The sequence below is a fragment of the Pinus tabuliformis genome, chromosome 7 (assembly GCF_031772625.1).
Source record: "Pinus tabuliformis cultivar Carrire ecotype Pingquan chromosome 7, CPIR1, whole genome shotgun sequence".
Lineage (NCBI taxonomy): Eukaryota > Viridiplantae > Streptophyta > Pinopsida > Pinales > Pinaceae > Pinus > Pinus tabuliformis.
This window is the reverse complement of record NC_142293.1, coordinates 915,230,976-915,245,977: the sequence shown is the minus strand read 5'-3', so window position 1 is coordinate 915,245,977 and position 15,002 is coordinate 915,230,976. Positions and strand designations below refer to the sequence as shown.

Below are 15,002 nucleotides of genomic sequence, written 5' to 3'. Positions count from 1 at the left end.
AGACATTTGTTGTCTCATCCTCACCAAACAGCAGTAGGATAATAGACAAATTAGGTTGCATAGTTTCTAAAAATAAGGAAATGGAAAAAAGCTTTTGAATTAGCAGGCAGTTGTGTATTTGGAGCCAGAATTAGTTGAAGAAAGACATGTTTCTCCCCTGTTGAGAGCCCATTATAATCATAGAAAAGTGTGGTCTCTATAAATTTATCCAAATTTGGGGATTTTGGATAAACAAAGGCGTTGTGTATCAATTTGGAGATGACTTCCAAGATTTTCTCTCCGGTGGATGAAATACAACAGTTTTTATCTTCAATGAAGGTGGCCATACGCCGGGACACAAACTCTAGGAAAGGGTATATAGTCGGGGTAAGTAACTAGGTGGTACAGTCTTGACTCGACAACTCGAAAGGGATCTTCCTTGTCCAGATAGCGGCCATAGAGGTTGAAACGGAGGTCTGATAGGTTTAGAGGGCAGAAAGAGTCATGAATTTCCCCCTATGTGTCCATGAAGGGTTCCAGGTGGCCCGGGGGTTTTGGCTGTTGAGGTTTTCGGGGTTTTTGGTGAGTCTTTCTTCAATTTAAGCATGATGACAATTTGTGCAAGGACAAATAATCTGTGGATTATCTAGTAATCGGATGCAGTAGCGAACAGTGGAGCGAACAAAGTTGTGAACAGATGGAGCAGCAAGAAACAATTTGAAATAAATCAATTTGAGTTTCAATGGTCGATTTACAAGGGTTTATGGGTGGGAAAAGGAAGAGGTGACGTGGAGGAGACACGTAACAGAGTCGGATTGGGTGGAAAGCAAGGGAGGAGGGTGATGCATCAAATGGTTTCACGCTCGCCTGGCAGTGGTCCCAACAACAGACGTAGTCACCACACTGGCACGACGAATGGAGGGCCCATCTATTTTCCTCCAAAGGGGTGCTTGGGTGAGCTTGGAGACGAAGCTCGACTCCCTTGGAATTCATCGTAGTCGTTGATCTGAAGAGTGTGCTTTATTGACTCTGATTTTCTGAGGGCAAGCATTGGCTTAATTGTCGTGCTTGCTACCCCGTCGGAGCCTCTCTAAGGGTGAGGTCGCTCCAGGATGGATGGGGATCTTCCCAGTAAGTAGTCAGTATTTAACCATTTAAAATTAAAAGTGACGCTGACGTTCCATCCTTTTGTGCTCTTTTTGCTTTTTCTTTCTCCTTTATTTTTTATCTAGAGCTCAAAACACTTTTTGATCTCATGAACCAAAATCCTCTGCAATACAACAATTTTAGGAAAAACAGAGGGGGGTACAACACCCTAAATGGCATATGTTATTGTCTTCCTCAAGGCATGAATATTACTCCTTTATGACCAGAATGTTTTGCTTGTATCTCATATCATCTCATCTCCCCACTACTTGTGCATTGTGAAAGAAGGATTCGAGCTTGAGAGAGAGATGGAGAGACTTGACGAAGATTGTGAGAAAGAGAGACTTGGAGAATAAGAGCAGAACATGAAGGTTGATTCAGTGTTTGCATCAGCTACAGCCTGCTACTACCAGTGATCTTCATGCTACAGCTTGTTCAGATTTGGGTGAACTTACTCATTCTCTTGATCTCTCATTGTAATTTGTATCTCTGTCAAACAATTGATATCCAATAGAAGAAGAATCTAGTTGGGTTTCCCCCTTGTGGGTTTTGCCCAGGTCATTGGACCTAAATTCTCTGTGTCTTATCTTGTTCTTGGTTGTCTTCAATTGTGCCTTTGGTTTATGTTTTATCTACAATTGCTTAATTAATATTGCAAAAAAAGGGAAATTTTGGAATAAGTAATTGTTACAACATAGAACATCACAGTTTTAACAACCGCCAAAACCAATCAATGAAAAGGAGTCTTAAAACACCCAAAGCCTCGGCTCACAAATTATAAATATCAACAATCCATGATGAGAAGATGATTTCTCCTCTCTTATATATAGATTCCCTTTAGGGTCTCTTTTCCCAATTTTTATTTGAGGGGCTAACAAGTTCTATCCACTTTCCCCGAAATTTGGCTTCTTTCACAAGTTTCTCTCCAATTACCCCAATTTACCCAATATTACCCCAAAAACATTGAATAATGGGTTTCCCCCTTTATAATTGACTATAGCCTATGGGGTTGGATAGGCTACTTCGTCCTCCCTTAGTAATTCAATTATAGTCCCCCCCTCCTGACATTACTTGTCCTCAAGCAATTGCAGGGTCAGCACACCAATATTATGACCCCAGTCCCCAAGGTTTATGAAGTTGTTCTTCTCTCTTATAGGTTTCAAGAATGAGAACCTCTCAAATGATCCATATTCCTTCCTCTGATCACTTCCACTCCATCCATCTTCATTCAAACAAGTGATGTATCGGTCCCTGGCTCTTCTCCAAGGACTGAGAAAATTGCCCCTAAATGCCTTGAAATGACAAGTGACCAACACTGGAGTTTGGGGAAGATGTTAATGTTAAAGCCCCCATAACCATATAATCGAGATGGATGAGGACCATCAAGAGCGATGTCTTCCTTAGGTACAATGAACATTGATATTTGAGTTCCATCCTTGCTAGTTATGAAAACCGTTCAGCCTCAAACTCTGTTTGATCAAAGTCTGGAACAACAGTCTCTCTAAAAACTACGAACTTTGGTTTTTCCATGTCTAGGTTGCAGTGATAGATAATGCCAAGGGTAAGGAAGCTCGTAAAACCAATATATATCTCATTGTCTTTATGCCTCCTTGATATCCCAGAAACTGACCCAATATCCATTAGCAAAATATGAAGCAATTTTTCAGATTGCAAGACATATTTCCAAATAATAGCTTAATAAAAATTGATTTTCATTGACCCAAAAAGTTGATTCAAACAAGTCCTCAGATTCTCCAATAACATCACTCAAATTGGAAATGTATTTACATATCTGGTTGCTTGGTTGATCTACTTCAGACAACATCTCCATTTCTTCTATAACAATATGAGCAACCACAAGATCCTCCTTTTCCTTAAGTATGGCATCAAGCTCCTCATCGGGATCCAAAATATCCATATCTGAACCTGTTGCATTCCTAAACTTTGATATTGTATGAATTGCATCAAAATCATTTCTATGCCTCTTATCAATAGCGACATATTATTCATCTTTATTGCTTCCTCTATCGGACTCTAATTGTAATGTCTATCAACTTTTCCCTTCCTCCTAGATTGGAAAGGAACTTGCTTGTCTTGCTCCTGCAACTCCTCAACGGTGCAAGGATCAAACCCAACAACATTATTATTGTTCATTCATGGATCTGCATAGGCTAAATATGGGTGGCTATAATCTCGTCCACTTGGAGGACCATGATCCATTATAAAATGCTAGTAAGTCTCACCATTTGACTGTTTATGCTAGCCAAATCTATTGCAATCACTTTGAAAATCCAAGCTATTGGTTTCAAAAGTGTGTTGTGAAAGTAGTGATCACGACAATGGTAGAGTCAATGGAGCAATAAATGACTCTCCCAATGTTGTAGCAGGAAAGCTCATATCCTTCTTTGACCTACTAGTCCTTGAAAGACTCTTAACCCTGACAACATATCTTAGTATGTTGAGGGTGTGTTCATAAGAGCCCGAATTTGGAGAAACACAAGATATCATGATAGTGTGCGAGTCACCAACAATTGAATCTCATAGTACTTTCGTTAGCTTGCTCCCACTAAATGGAATGTGAACTTGACCATTATCTAGAGCATGTATGCATTCTTTCTAAGCAAGCAAGCTCTTATTGATCTTTGCTCCTCCCATTCTTGTTTGTTGATCATCATCTGCGATATCAGCGCCACACTCAACAAAATCTATGAATGAGAGCTTCCCAACCAAACGAGAAAGCTTTGAATTTTTTCCATCAACTAATCTTTTCATGACAAGTTGAAGAGTTGCATGAGAACGTGTTGTGCTAGTGCTCCTATAAGCATTTCCTTTTTCAATCAAATCCTCAATAAACTCCACACCAAATACTACGACCTCTTGCATGCCCACAAATAGACTTGTTGTTTGCCACCTTCTCTCATGTAAAGCTTCATCCTTTCACTCAGTGGATCATAAGGCTTGCCACCATAAATTTCAAAGAAACTAAATCACAATTGATATTCACGATTTTTGTAAACTTGGTCCATCAATCTCAAAACGTCCTGGGATGTCGTCAATGGCAAGGGCTACATGGTAAAAGTCTTTCCGCTACCTACAAAGCATGTTGCTTTAGCCTATTGAAATATTGTTGGAACAATGGGCTCGAAATTCACTCTGTACATTTCATCATTAGACACTTGGTCATTTATCATTGCATTAAAAACAAATTCATGTTTCTCAACATATGTCGTCAAGTCCACCTTAAGCTTAGTATCATGAACTGTAAGAGAAATATGATTTGGTTCAATGGTTATAATATCATTTCCTTTCTAAGAAATCTCCTTTTTACTGAGAGGCCTTTTATGAACAACAACTTTGATCTTGCTCCTTGCACCAACATTCTCTCTATCACTAGGGACACCTCTTAGCATGCCATTGTATAATAGAACCCTCATTTTGTTAGCTTGTCACTTGCTACCTCATTGCACATCATCAATCTGATAAAAACCAATTGAATCCACATTCTCATTAATTCACACCCTTTCGAGGTTTTTCTTTGCCTCTGGGACTCATCCTCTTCTCTTTTTCATGTTTGCTCAACTGTAGATTTTGCATCCCATTCTGTGTTTTCTTCCCCTTTATTCTACTCATGTGCACCCGTACCAACCTGATGAGACAAGTCATCAATTTTGCTTTCATAGTTTTGCTTGCTCTGATCTCTATGGCTACTCATGCACTTGTCATGATGCTTTGGATCAGGCTTTGATTCTTCTTTTATTCGTTGCTATTTCCACAGTGTTTTCCCTCCCTTTGTCATGTTCAGTTGCACAAACTGCACATCATAACTACAGATATAATAAAAAATTGTTGTACTGGATGACTTGAACCACAGACACTAGTTTCCATAAAATATGATTTGTTTCTAGCAATCAACAAGAGTGACACTAGGGCTTGTGCATGGAAATTTCAAAATTGGAGGCTTCTCTGAACAATAGCACATGCAATCAAACAGGTCAATGCTCCTCGCTTATCATCATCATCTTCATTTTGAGACATCATTGATTCTTTGTGTGTGCTTGCTACTGAAACCTTAAGAGACTGGGTTTTTCTTGTCATGTCATAACTTTCCTTCAAGCTTGAGCTTCGATTGGCAGCAAGCTCAAGTTTATTTCGAAGAACCATATTTGCCTCTTCCTCTTTTAATGCAAGTGTTTTAGCTACATCTAATTCAAGTTGCATTTCTTCCAAAGAATTTTGGAGCTCCCTAATTTCCTGCATTATATTCTCCTTGTAAGGGATTTCAGGAGTTGTAACCCTTAAAACTTCATTCAGACAATGTGCAAGAGCAAGCCTTACCTTTCCATCTAAGTTGCAGGAAACGTTGCCCAGGGGTCTGTTTCCGGCCGGAAACGAAATGGAAACAAGGAAACGCGTACCGTACAGCTTGTAAACTCGTTTCCGGCCATACTGGCTCGTTTCACGTTGGTGAAACGAGCCAGTATGGCTGGAAACGAGTTTCCAAGCTGTTCGAGAGAGTTTCCAGATAAAACTTGACTTTTTCATTTATTTATTTTTTTTGCTTCTAATTTTTTATTGGGCGACTAAAGTATCTTCTGGATGCTTCTAGATGCCTCTATCAAGTTATAAAAAAGACTCTCGCCTCATTCTCTCATCACACAATTGAGTAAGTCATTTCTCTTCGAGACAAATGATTTTAGCAAAAGGAGAAGAGAGGAAGAGAGCAGGGGGTTTCAGCTAGGGCGTTTTCAACAATGAGCAAAGGGCATTTCAGTAACAACAGAAACAGATTTCAGCAGAAGATTTGGAGTGCAGAGTTTCCAGCTATGGCATTCTTGGATTTTGGCTCAACTACAGCCATATTTCTCTTGGTTTTTTTGGCATTTTGGGGTAGCTTCAGCTACAAAAAAAATAATTTGGGTAAGAAGCATTCATTTTCTTAGTTTTTTCCTACTATTTCTTCAATTTTTTGAGGGTTTATGCTGCCAAAAATGTGAAAAACGTTTTTTCTTTACAGATTTGTTTTTTTTTTATTTTTTTTGTAGCAATGGCTTCCAACCAAAATTTCAGGAGACTGAAATTTCAGGAGGCCGAAATTTCAAGAGGCCAAAATTTCAGGAAACCAAATTTCTGGACAGTTTGACCAAGCATTGACCAGCATGTGTTGACCTCCTTTGACTACATTTTTGTGAGGGTTATCTCTGTTTAGGCAAGCCGCATTTCAAGGAATAGAAATCGAGGCTAAACGTTGACTGTTGGCCATCGTTGGCTGTAGCTAGCACTGACTGCAAGTGGGTTGTTTGACCAGACTTTGACTAGGTTGAGTTTCACTGTTTTGAGGGTTGTTTTATCTTGTTGTTTGGAGTCCAAAGTTGACTGAAGTTGACCGATTTGCTGAGGGTCAAATCTGCCCTGTTGACTTTTCTGGTTAGGGCTCTTTCGCTGCTGTTATAAATTATCAGATTTGTAAATTATATTATCTCTCTCTGCTTAACTATTGAAGACTAAAAGAAGATTTGATCAATGGTTTCCCCACATTGGGGTTTGTCCCTCACTGGTGCCACATCTTGTGTCCTCTTGTCTTGGCTTGTCTTCTACTATTTATGTTTATGTTCTATATGTTCTATCTACATTTTACTATCATGTTGATGTGATTGCTAATATGAATATTAATACTGGGCTAATAAAGAAATTGAAGTAAAATTGCTCTAAAGCATAGAACATACCATTGTTGCCTAAAATTAACGTGGTATCAAAGTTGAAGTGAAGACAAAGCCCAAGAAAGAGTGAAAGAGCAATCACCAAAGACAGTTGGACAAGGACAAAAGGTTCAATGGGTTCCTCATCCTACTTCCTGGCTGAAGACAAGCTCCATGATAAATCTGACTATCATGGATGGAAGATGTCTCTTGATTTGACCTTGGAAGAAAAAGAAGTGATGGACTATGTGCAAGGTAAAATCCCTGAACCTCCTTGAAATGAACCGGTTGCTGCGAAGACCAAGTACAATAGGGCTAAAGTCAAAGCAAAGAAGATTATCAGGGATTCAATTGACAAGCATCTAGTGGCCTAAATATCTGAATTGAAGACCTCCAAGGAGATCTACGACGGGTTGGTCGGCATGTTCAAGGTTAGTAATGCTAATAATATTCGATTTCTCAAGAATAAGTTGAAGGATATTAAGAAGGGCAAGGACGAAGTGATGTAGGAGCATTCAACCCAAGGAAAATCGTTGTAAATAGTAGACAAAGAGGGTCATGCATTTTAGAAAATAGTTTTCCTAAGTCTCAAGTCAATGTAATATTTAGGCTTTTAAGTGTAATTTTATTAGATAACGGGAGAATATGTAAATGCTCTCAAAATAAATAAATGAGAACATGAGTGGTAGAAGTCAAATCCAACTCTCTAGGAGGAAGAGAGAGCTTTTACGAATTAATTAGAGTAGATATAGACCATTGAGCTGATAGGGAGACTTTTCTGTTTTAAAATAGAGAAAAGATGGAGTGGATAAACTCTGCCACATATATATGCATGCGGAGAGCTTTAGGGCTTTTGTTAGAGGAGTGATCGAATCCTCCAATGATCCAATCCAATGCATTCTTATAAATAGTGAACCTACCCGTTCAAGAGGGAGGAGGCCACCAATAGTAGAATCTGGCTTGTGTATGTGTGTGAGCGAGACCAAGGAGTCTCAAATGTAATCTTTATTTTTACATTAATAGATCCAGAGTTATTTCCTGACTGTGTCAGAATAGTGACGTATTTCATGAATGATTTACTATGAATTCGTAGGCTCTGCATGTTGCAGGCAGAATTCTGAAGGGCGCAGAGGGACGGAGTGGTTCAGAAGAATCGAAATGGATCATTGAATCCATTAGAGCTCTGCAAGAAGGATGGAGATCAAAGAAGTGTGAGGAGTTTAAGCTCAGAAGGAAGAGCAAGTTGCGAATGAGCAGAAGGCCGGAACCTTTAAAGAAGCCAGATCGCCAAGAAATTGAAGAAACAGCGTAACTTTCCAAGTAAAAGGGACGAGCGGAGAAGTCCAGAATTGATACTCAGTAGCCGTTGGATCTTCAAAGATCAACGGCTACGATTGAAATCGCAATCGCATTTCAGAGGTGCAAGGGACGGCGATTACAAAACCAATGATACTCCGACGAGCGATGTGGCGATATCGCCGACAAACCCAATCGGCGATTGGGTAGTCGGAGGTTTAAAGTGGGAGGAGTCAGATACGGGTGGGCGAGCGATATCCGATAGCAATTATCAAAATATCGGAGCTCAGATCCATCGGAGTTTGGCGCAGCGGGAGGTCGGGCTATCGGAAAGCGCGAAGGCAGCGTAAAGGAGGCAAACCCGACAAGAGTATAGTTGCAGGTATATACTTTTTGAAATCCAGAGTATGTGGTTCGGAGGGGAATTTCCTTTGTATTCTCGAATAGTTAATATTTCTGATAGTTATATGGTGTGGGCCTTTTAACATAAAGCATGTGTTATCGCTCCGATAGTCAAAGATCGGAGTCGGAGAAGGGGGGTGGTGTATATGTGTAAAGACCGCGGAACTATGCAAAGGCCAATTGCGATGAGGTTTTAGCCTCGGGTTCTGTGCAGAACCGTATAAAGGAGGAATAAGGCGTATTTGCGTGGAATTCCTTTATGCAAGGATTTCACCAAGACATTAGCGCCGATAGTGTTTTGTGTTAATATATGTGAAACCAAAGCATATGGAAAGTTATATATATGGACTGTGGTTCTGAAGATTTATTATAGTCCCGATAGAGGGTTACAACAGGGTGATTTAAGTTCCGTTATAAAGGAACTGTATAAGAGGCCCACTTGACCATTTATGGTCTGTAGATTTGACTCCTTCGTTGAGTTAAATATCCTGGGACAGTTGTAGATGCATCATTGTGTTGAATGCATACTGTGGGTATATGTGCGGGTGCTACCCTGGCATCAATTTGACTAAGGATGGTTATATGCCGGGGACCCTGCACCACGAACATATTCAATCCTATTTCTTGAGGATTACTGAGATCAAGAATGATCTACTCTCGATTGGAGAAGTCATTCTTGACAGGGAACTTACTCTTACTGCCTTGGAGGACTCCCACCTGAGTGGTATGTATTTAGAACCACTGTCCTCAACAATGATCGAATTCCAGGGTATGAAAAATTGATGTCGAGATGCAATCAAGAAGAAACAAGAATGGTGGAGCAAGAAATGCCTTCTAATAGAAGCAACCCCACTACATTTTCCACTCATGACAAAAGGAGAAATAATGCAAGGTCTAAAGGTCATTTCCATGGATAGCCTGGAACTAAGAGAGGAAGGAAGGGCAGGTGCTTTGTTTGCAATAAGTTTGGCCACTATGCAAGGGAGTGTCCAAATAGAAGGGACACATAACATCATGATGATCACAATCATTCCAGGGGCAACTTCAACTACAACTATCAAAGGAATGGCAGGTCCAATGGCAAAGGAAAAAGGAATGCAAGACATCAAGGAAATGATCGACCCTCCAAGAAATCAAGGAACTCCAGTTATGAAGAATCAAATGTTGTTAAGAATAAGCAAAAAGAGTGTTATCTTATATCGGCCCTCTCCACTGCCTCTCCTCCGGACACTTTAGGAAATTGGCTAATTGATAATGGTGCGTTAAGGCACTTCACCAGATACAAGGAAGCCCTCTCTAATCTGATAGAAAAGGAGACAAACTTGGAGGATCATCCTTGGAGATGATGCCACCTATCCCGTGAAGGGAGTAGGGAATGTTACCCTTCAATGAATCAAGGTAACACTATTCATTTGCAAGAAGTACTATATGTACCTGATCTCAAGAAGAACATGGTGTCCATTTCAGCCATGGAGGACAAAGGATTCAAGGTGGCATTCATCGATGGAAAGGTAGGTGTTTGGAAAAGAATTTTTAAAGATGCTTTTACTCTTGGGTTCAGGGTTGACACTTTGTGTCACAAGTAGTTACAGTAGCACCAGTAGATCATCCTGCAGAGCTACCAGCCTTAGTAGCATTCTAACTAAGCCAGAAAGACAGAAAGCTAGCCAAGAAGGCCTCATCACCAGCCATTATAACTATCTATCATTCTCTAGGTATGGGTAAGCCCATCCCAAGTTGGAGGAAGTCCATTGGGAGCCATGTCTTGTGACACATCTCTACAATCTGAACTATGGCACTAGAGGTTTGCCCATCTTCATTATAAGGCCCTACCTGATGTGAGACAGATGGTGACAGGTATGCCCGAGTTCAAAGTAGAGCATGAAGGTGTATGTTCGGGATGTGTCGAAGGAAAACTTACAAGGGGACCATTCCCCTCAAGTAATAGCAAGACAACAAATATATTGCAATTGATACACTCTGACATATCTAGTATGATGCCTGTAAACTCTTTGGGAGGATATTTATATTATCTCACCTTTACGGATGATTATTCTCGCAAGACCTGGATCTACTTCTTGAAAAAGAAGGATGAAGTGTTCACCTGGTTCTAACACTTCAAAGCCTTGATTGAAAACCAATCCGAGAAGAAAATCAAGATATTGAGGACTGATAATGGGACCGAGTACAAATCCAATGAATTCCAAGATTATTGCAGAGACATTGGCATTAAGAGGGAGACTATAGCGCCATACACTCCTGAGCAGAAAGATGTGGTTGAAAGGAAGAATCGCTCTTTTGTAGAAGCACTTCATGCCATGGTTCATGATCAAGGCCTTCCGAAGTTCCTATGGGCTAACGCTGCAAATACCACCGTGTATGTTCAAAACCGATGTCCTCATCAAGCATTGGACTCCAAGGCTCCCGAAGGAATGTTCATTAGTAAGAAACCCGATGTCTCTCATTTTAGAATTTTTGGAAATCCCGTATATTTTCATGTTCCGAAAGAGAAAAGAAGCAAATTGGGTGCATCTGGGAAGAAAGGAATCTTTGTGGGATATAGTGAAAATTCTAAGGGATATAGAATTTATGGTCAAAAGGAAGTTGAGATAAGTCATGATGTCACCTTCAACGAAGATATGGCCATCAAGAAGATCAACAACCTTCCTATCCTAAGGAAGGACAAAGAAGCTGATACCAGAAATCAAGGTACAAAAGAAGACGAAACCATGCATGATGTTGATGAACCTATGGATCCTATTAATCCTCCTCCTCATGAGCCCTCCTCCTCCAAAAGGAAAACCTCATGGCTTAGGGAGACTCTCAAAGATGCTGAGAGACACATTGAACTAAGGGGGACCTTCCGTGAAAGCAAGAAGGCAAACAAGTATCAAGGATATTTGACCACCATCAGCACTATCATTTAAAATGAGCCTTCATCATTCGAAGAAGTCGTGAAACATAAAGTATGGAAGGATGCTATGAATGAAGAATATGAATCAATTATGAAGAATGATGTCTGGGATGTGATCCCTAGACCCCAAGACAAATCGGTTGTCACCTCTAAGTGGCTCTACAAAATCAAGCATGGAGTTGATGGAAGTGCAGACCCTCTCATTCCCAAATGTAAGAGGGAGTTGGCTTATGAATTTAAGATGAAGGACCTAGGACCAATGCATTATTTCCTAGTGTTGGGGGTCTGGGAAAATCCGGGTGAAATTTTCCTCTCTCAAAGGAAATATGTCGTGAACATGTTGGAAAGATTTGAGATGGTGGACTGCAAGCCTGTGACTACTCCAATGGAACTTAACTTTAAGAAGTTATGTGGTAGTGTTGTTGGACCTGAATTGGGAAATGTTTTTGAGTATCGTCAACTCATAGGAGCACAGATGTTCTTGGTAAACTCCCATCTAGACATATGTTTTGCAGTTAACACATTGAGCCAATATATGGTTGAGCCTCATCATATACATTGGATTGGTGCCAAGAATCTTCTGAGGTATCTTCGGGGCACAATCACTTGTGGATTGAGATACACTATCGGAGATGTGGGGTTGCATGGTTATTCGAATGTTGATTGGACTGGCAGAGTGGTGGATCGCAAGAGCACTTTTGGATGATGTTTTCCTTTGGGTTCTGCTTCGATATCCTAGATGAGTAGGAAGCAGAAATCAGTTGCCTTGAGCACCGCCGAGGCCGAATACATCGCTACTAGTATGGCCTCCTGTGAAGTTGTCTGCTTAAGGAAGCTCTTCAGTGAGTTGTTTGGACATGTGTTGTATACCACCTATTAAAATTTGGATGCCAGAGGACAAGCGGTTCCCTAAGGCTTTGATCTTTGGCCTAGGGAAAAGTGTCCAAATTTATTTGTACTTTTCTCTTAAAAGTCAATTTAATTTACAAGTGACTTTATAAGTGGTAAAGTTACATTCTAATTTGAAGGTGACTTTATTAAAGTCAATGAAGAAATAGAAAGTGAAAAAATGACTATGGAAATAAAAGGCTAAGTGGGTCTTTATTTAAGTGGGTGAGTTAAAAAATAGAAAGATAGAATTAAATGCACATTCATTCTCATCCCTAGATCTAAATGAATCCCAGCCATTAGATCTTAGGGTGACCCAAAAGGTCATTTAGAGAGTAAAAGGAAAAGAGAAGAGAAAAAGATCAGTGCATTCTTTCATGTGCATTTGAGAGAAAGAGAAGAGAGAGCAAGGAGAAAAATTCTAAGCAATGAAGTGAAGGAGAACAGCAAGAAGACATTTCAGCAAATCTGGGCAGCAGCATTTATTGGCCCGCATCCTAAGGCAAAACTGTACAGCATGAGAAAGGCACGGAAATTGAGGAAGAGGGACAACAGCAAGGGCACGAATTTCGAGGCAGGTTTTGGGCGTGATTTTCGAGGCAATCATACTATTGAAGTCGATACAATCCGTACAACAGGTTTCGCACACGACTTTTGACGCAGAGTGTACAACATATAATGATGTTTTTATTGCTGGAAAAAATTATGTTTTGGCAATGCGTTGATTAGCATGATTCTCGAGGCAGAGTTCAAGCACGGAAATTGAGATAAGTTGTAATTTGTGGTTGCTATAACTTTTACTATGTATCTCAGTTTCTCTATAAAAGCATTTTCAGAAATAAAGAAGAGCTCTCAAATTGGTTTTCCCCAAGAGTTGTAGGGGGATTTTACAGGGTCACATTGACCAAAAATCATTGTGTTATTTTCTATGTGTGGTTGTCATAATTTTGCTGTGTTTTATTTCTGCAATTTCAGCAGAGTTGTGAAATCTTTAAATTTGTGTTTTCAGAAAATATTGTCATTTCCAAATTTTAGAATTTTTTATCATGCTTTGGTTTAAAACTAAATGCATGGAGTGATAAGGAAAACTGATAATCGGAGTGGGAGTTGAAATTCTTCATGGTATCAGAGCTTGGTTGGCTAAAAAGTGCAGTTTGGGACAACAAAGTGAAAATTACAGCACGCTGATTTTTACACAGAAAACAAAAACCTTTACCAAAGATTTGAAAATTTCAGTTTGGAAGGATAGTGAAACATGTCTTTGGGTTTGAGATTTGAAGACAGGTTGGATGGGCAGAACAACTACAGTGCATGGACAGAGAGAATCCAAAGCATCTTTGAGGAAGCACAAGTCTGGGGCATTATGGTAAATACCACATAGAACCCAGTAGTAGTACTCGCTGACCCTGTATAGTTGGCAAAGTTTAACAAAAAGAATGCTAAGGCAAAAAGATTGATTCTAGAAAGAGTCAAAGATTATGTCATTCCTCATGTGAGAGGAAAGACTTATGCACATGAGATGTGGACAGCCTTGACCAGTCTTTACCAGAGCTCAAATGAAAACAGAAAAATGGTCCTAAAGGAGAAATTGAAGACCATTAAAATGGCCAAGACTCGCAGTGCTACAGCATACCTCACAAAGATCACTTCAATGAGAGATGAGTTGGTAGCCGTAGGTGAGATCATTGCACCCACTGAGTTGGTGAGGATCGCTTTGAATGCTCTTCCCAAGACTTGGGAGAATTTGTGGATGGCGTTGTTGCACGAGAAAACCTTCACGAATGGGAGAGGTTGTGGGATGATTGCATTCAAAATGAGATCAGAAAGAACCATCTTGGGGCAGCCAAACAGGTGGAGGAGGATGACAATGTGGCATTGTTAGCAAGAGGCAAGAAGGGCAGAGCAAATAAGCACACTTCCAACAGTGGAGGCAAAGGCAAAGGTAAAGGCAAGCAGCAGAACAAGGAGAAGGACTATTCCAAAGTCAAATGTTGGAATTGTCAAAAGTTGGGACACTATGTTGTTGTGTGTTCGAAGAAGAAGAACAAGAAAGGGAGAGACAAACCCGTGGCAGCGTCTGCGGAGATAGAGAGCTTTGATCGGGAGTTTGGGTTCATAGCTTATGAGGCCATTAGTGTAGGATCACTTGCCATACAGGTTCAGAGGGACTGTGCACTCTCCACTACTAGCAGAGCATCTTCTAGCATTTGGTATGTTGACAGTGGCACTTCCCGCCACATGACAGGAGTCAGAGAGTACTTCTCAGAGCTTTCAGGGGATGAGACTGATATGGAGGTAGTACTTGGTGATGACAACATGGTTAGAGCAGTTGGTGTGGGGATATTGACATTTGATAGGGGACCCAAACCTCCCTTGAAAGTGCCAGATGTTCTATATGTGCCTAGAATTAAGTTGCACGAAGCGTCAAAACGTTTCGAAGTTTCCGAAACGGGTACATTTCGAAACATCACCTCCTAAAAATGGAAACGTCAGCGAAAACATCATCTGAAACGTCATATATGTTTATATATATAAACATAAACTTATATATAAGTGAATAACATAATATCTTGCAAGAAAAAAGGGAATAAGACCCATAGATGACAATTTGGAAGGAAAACCAAGTCTATATTAACTCTCATATATGATTACATTATGGTCGCGTTTTGGTCAAGTTTCGG

General features: G+C 40.2%; 1 protein-coding gene and 1 pseudogene across 3 annotated transcripts in view; both read right to left on the bottom strand.

Moving 5' to 3' along the window:
- The window catches only part of XLG3 (extra-large GTP-binding protein 3), a 206,562-nt gene that overhangs the window by 167,722 nt on the left and 23,838 nt on the right, over positions 1-15,002 (bottom strand). The window lies entirely within an intron of this gene.
- Positions 2,789-4,196, bottom strand: LOC149250645 (kinesin-like protein KIN-13B pseudogene; annotated as a pseudogene).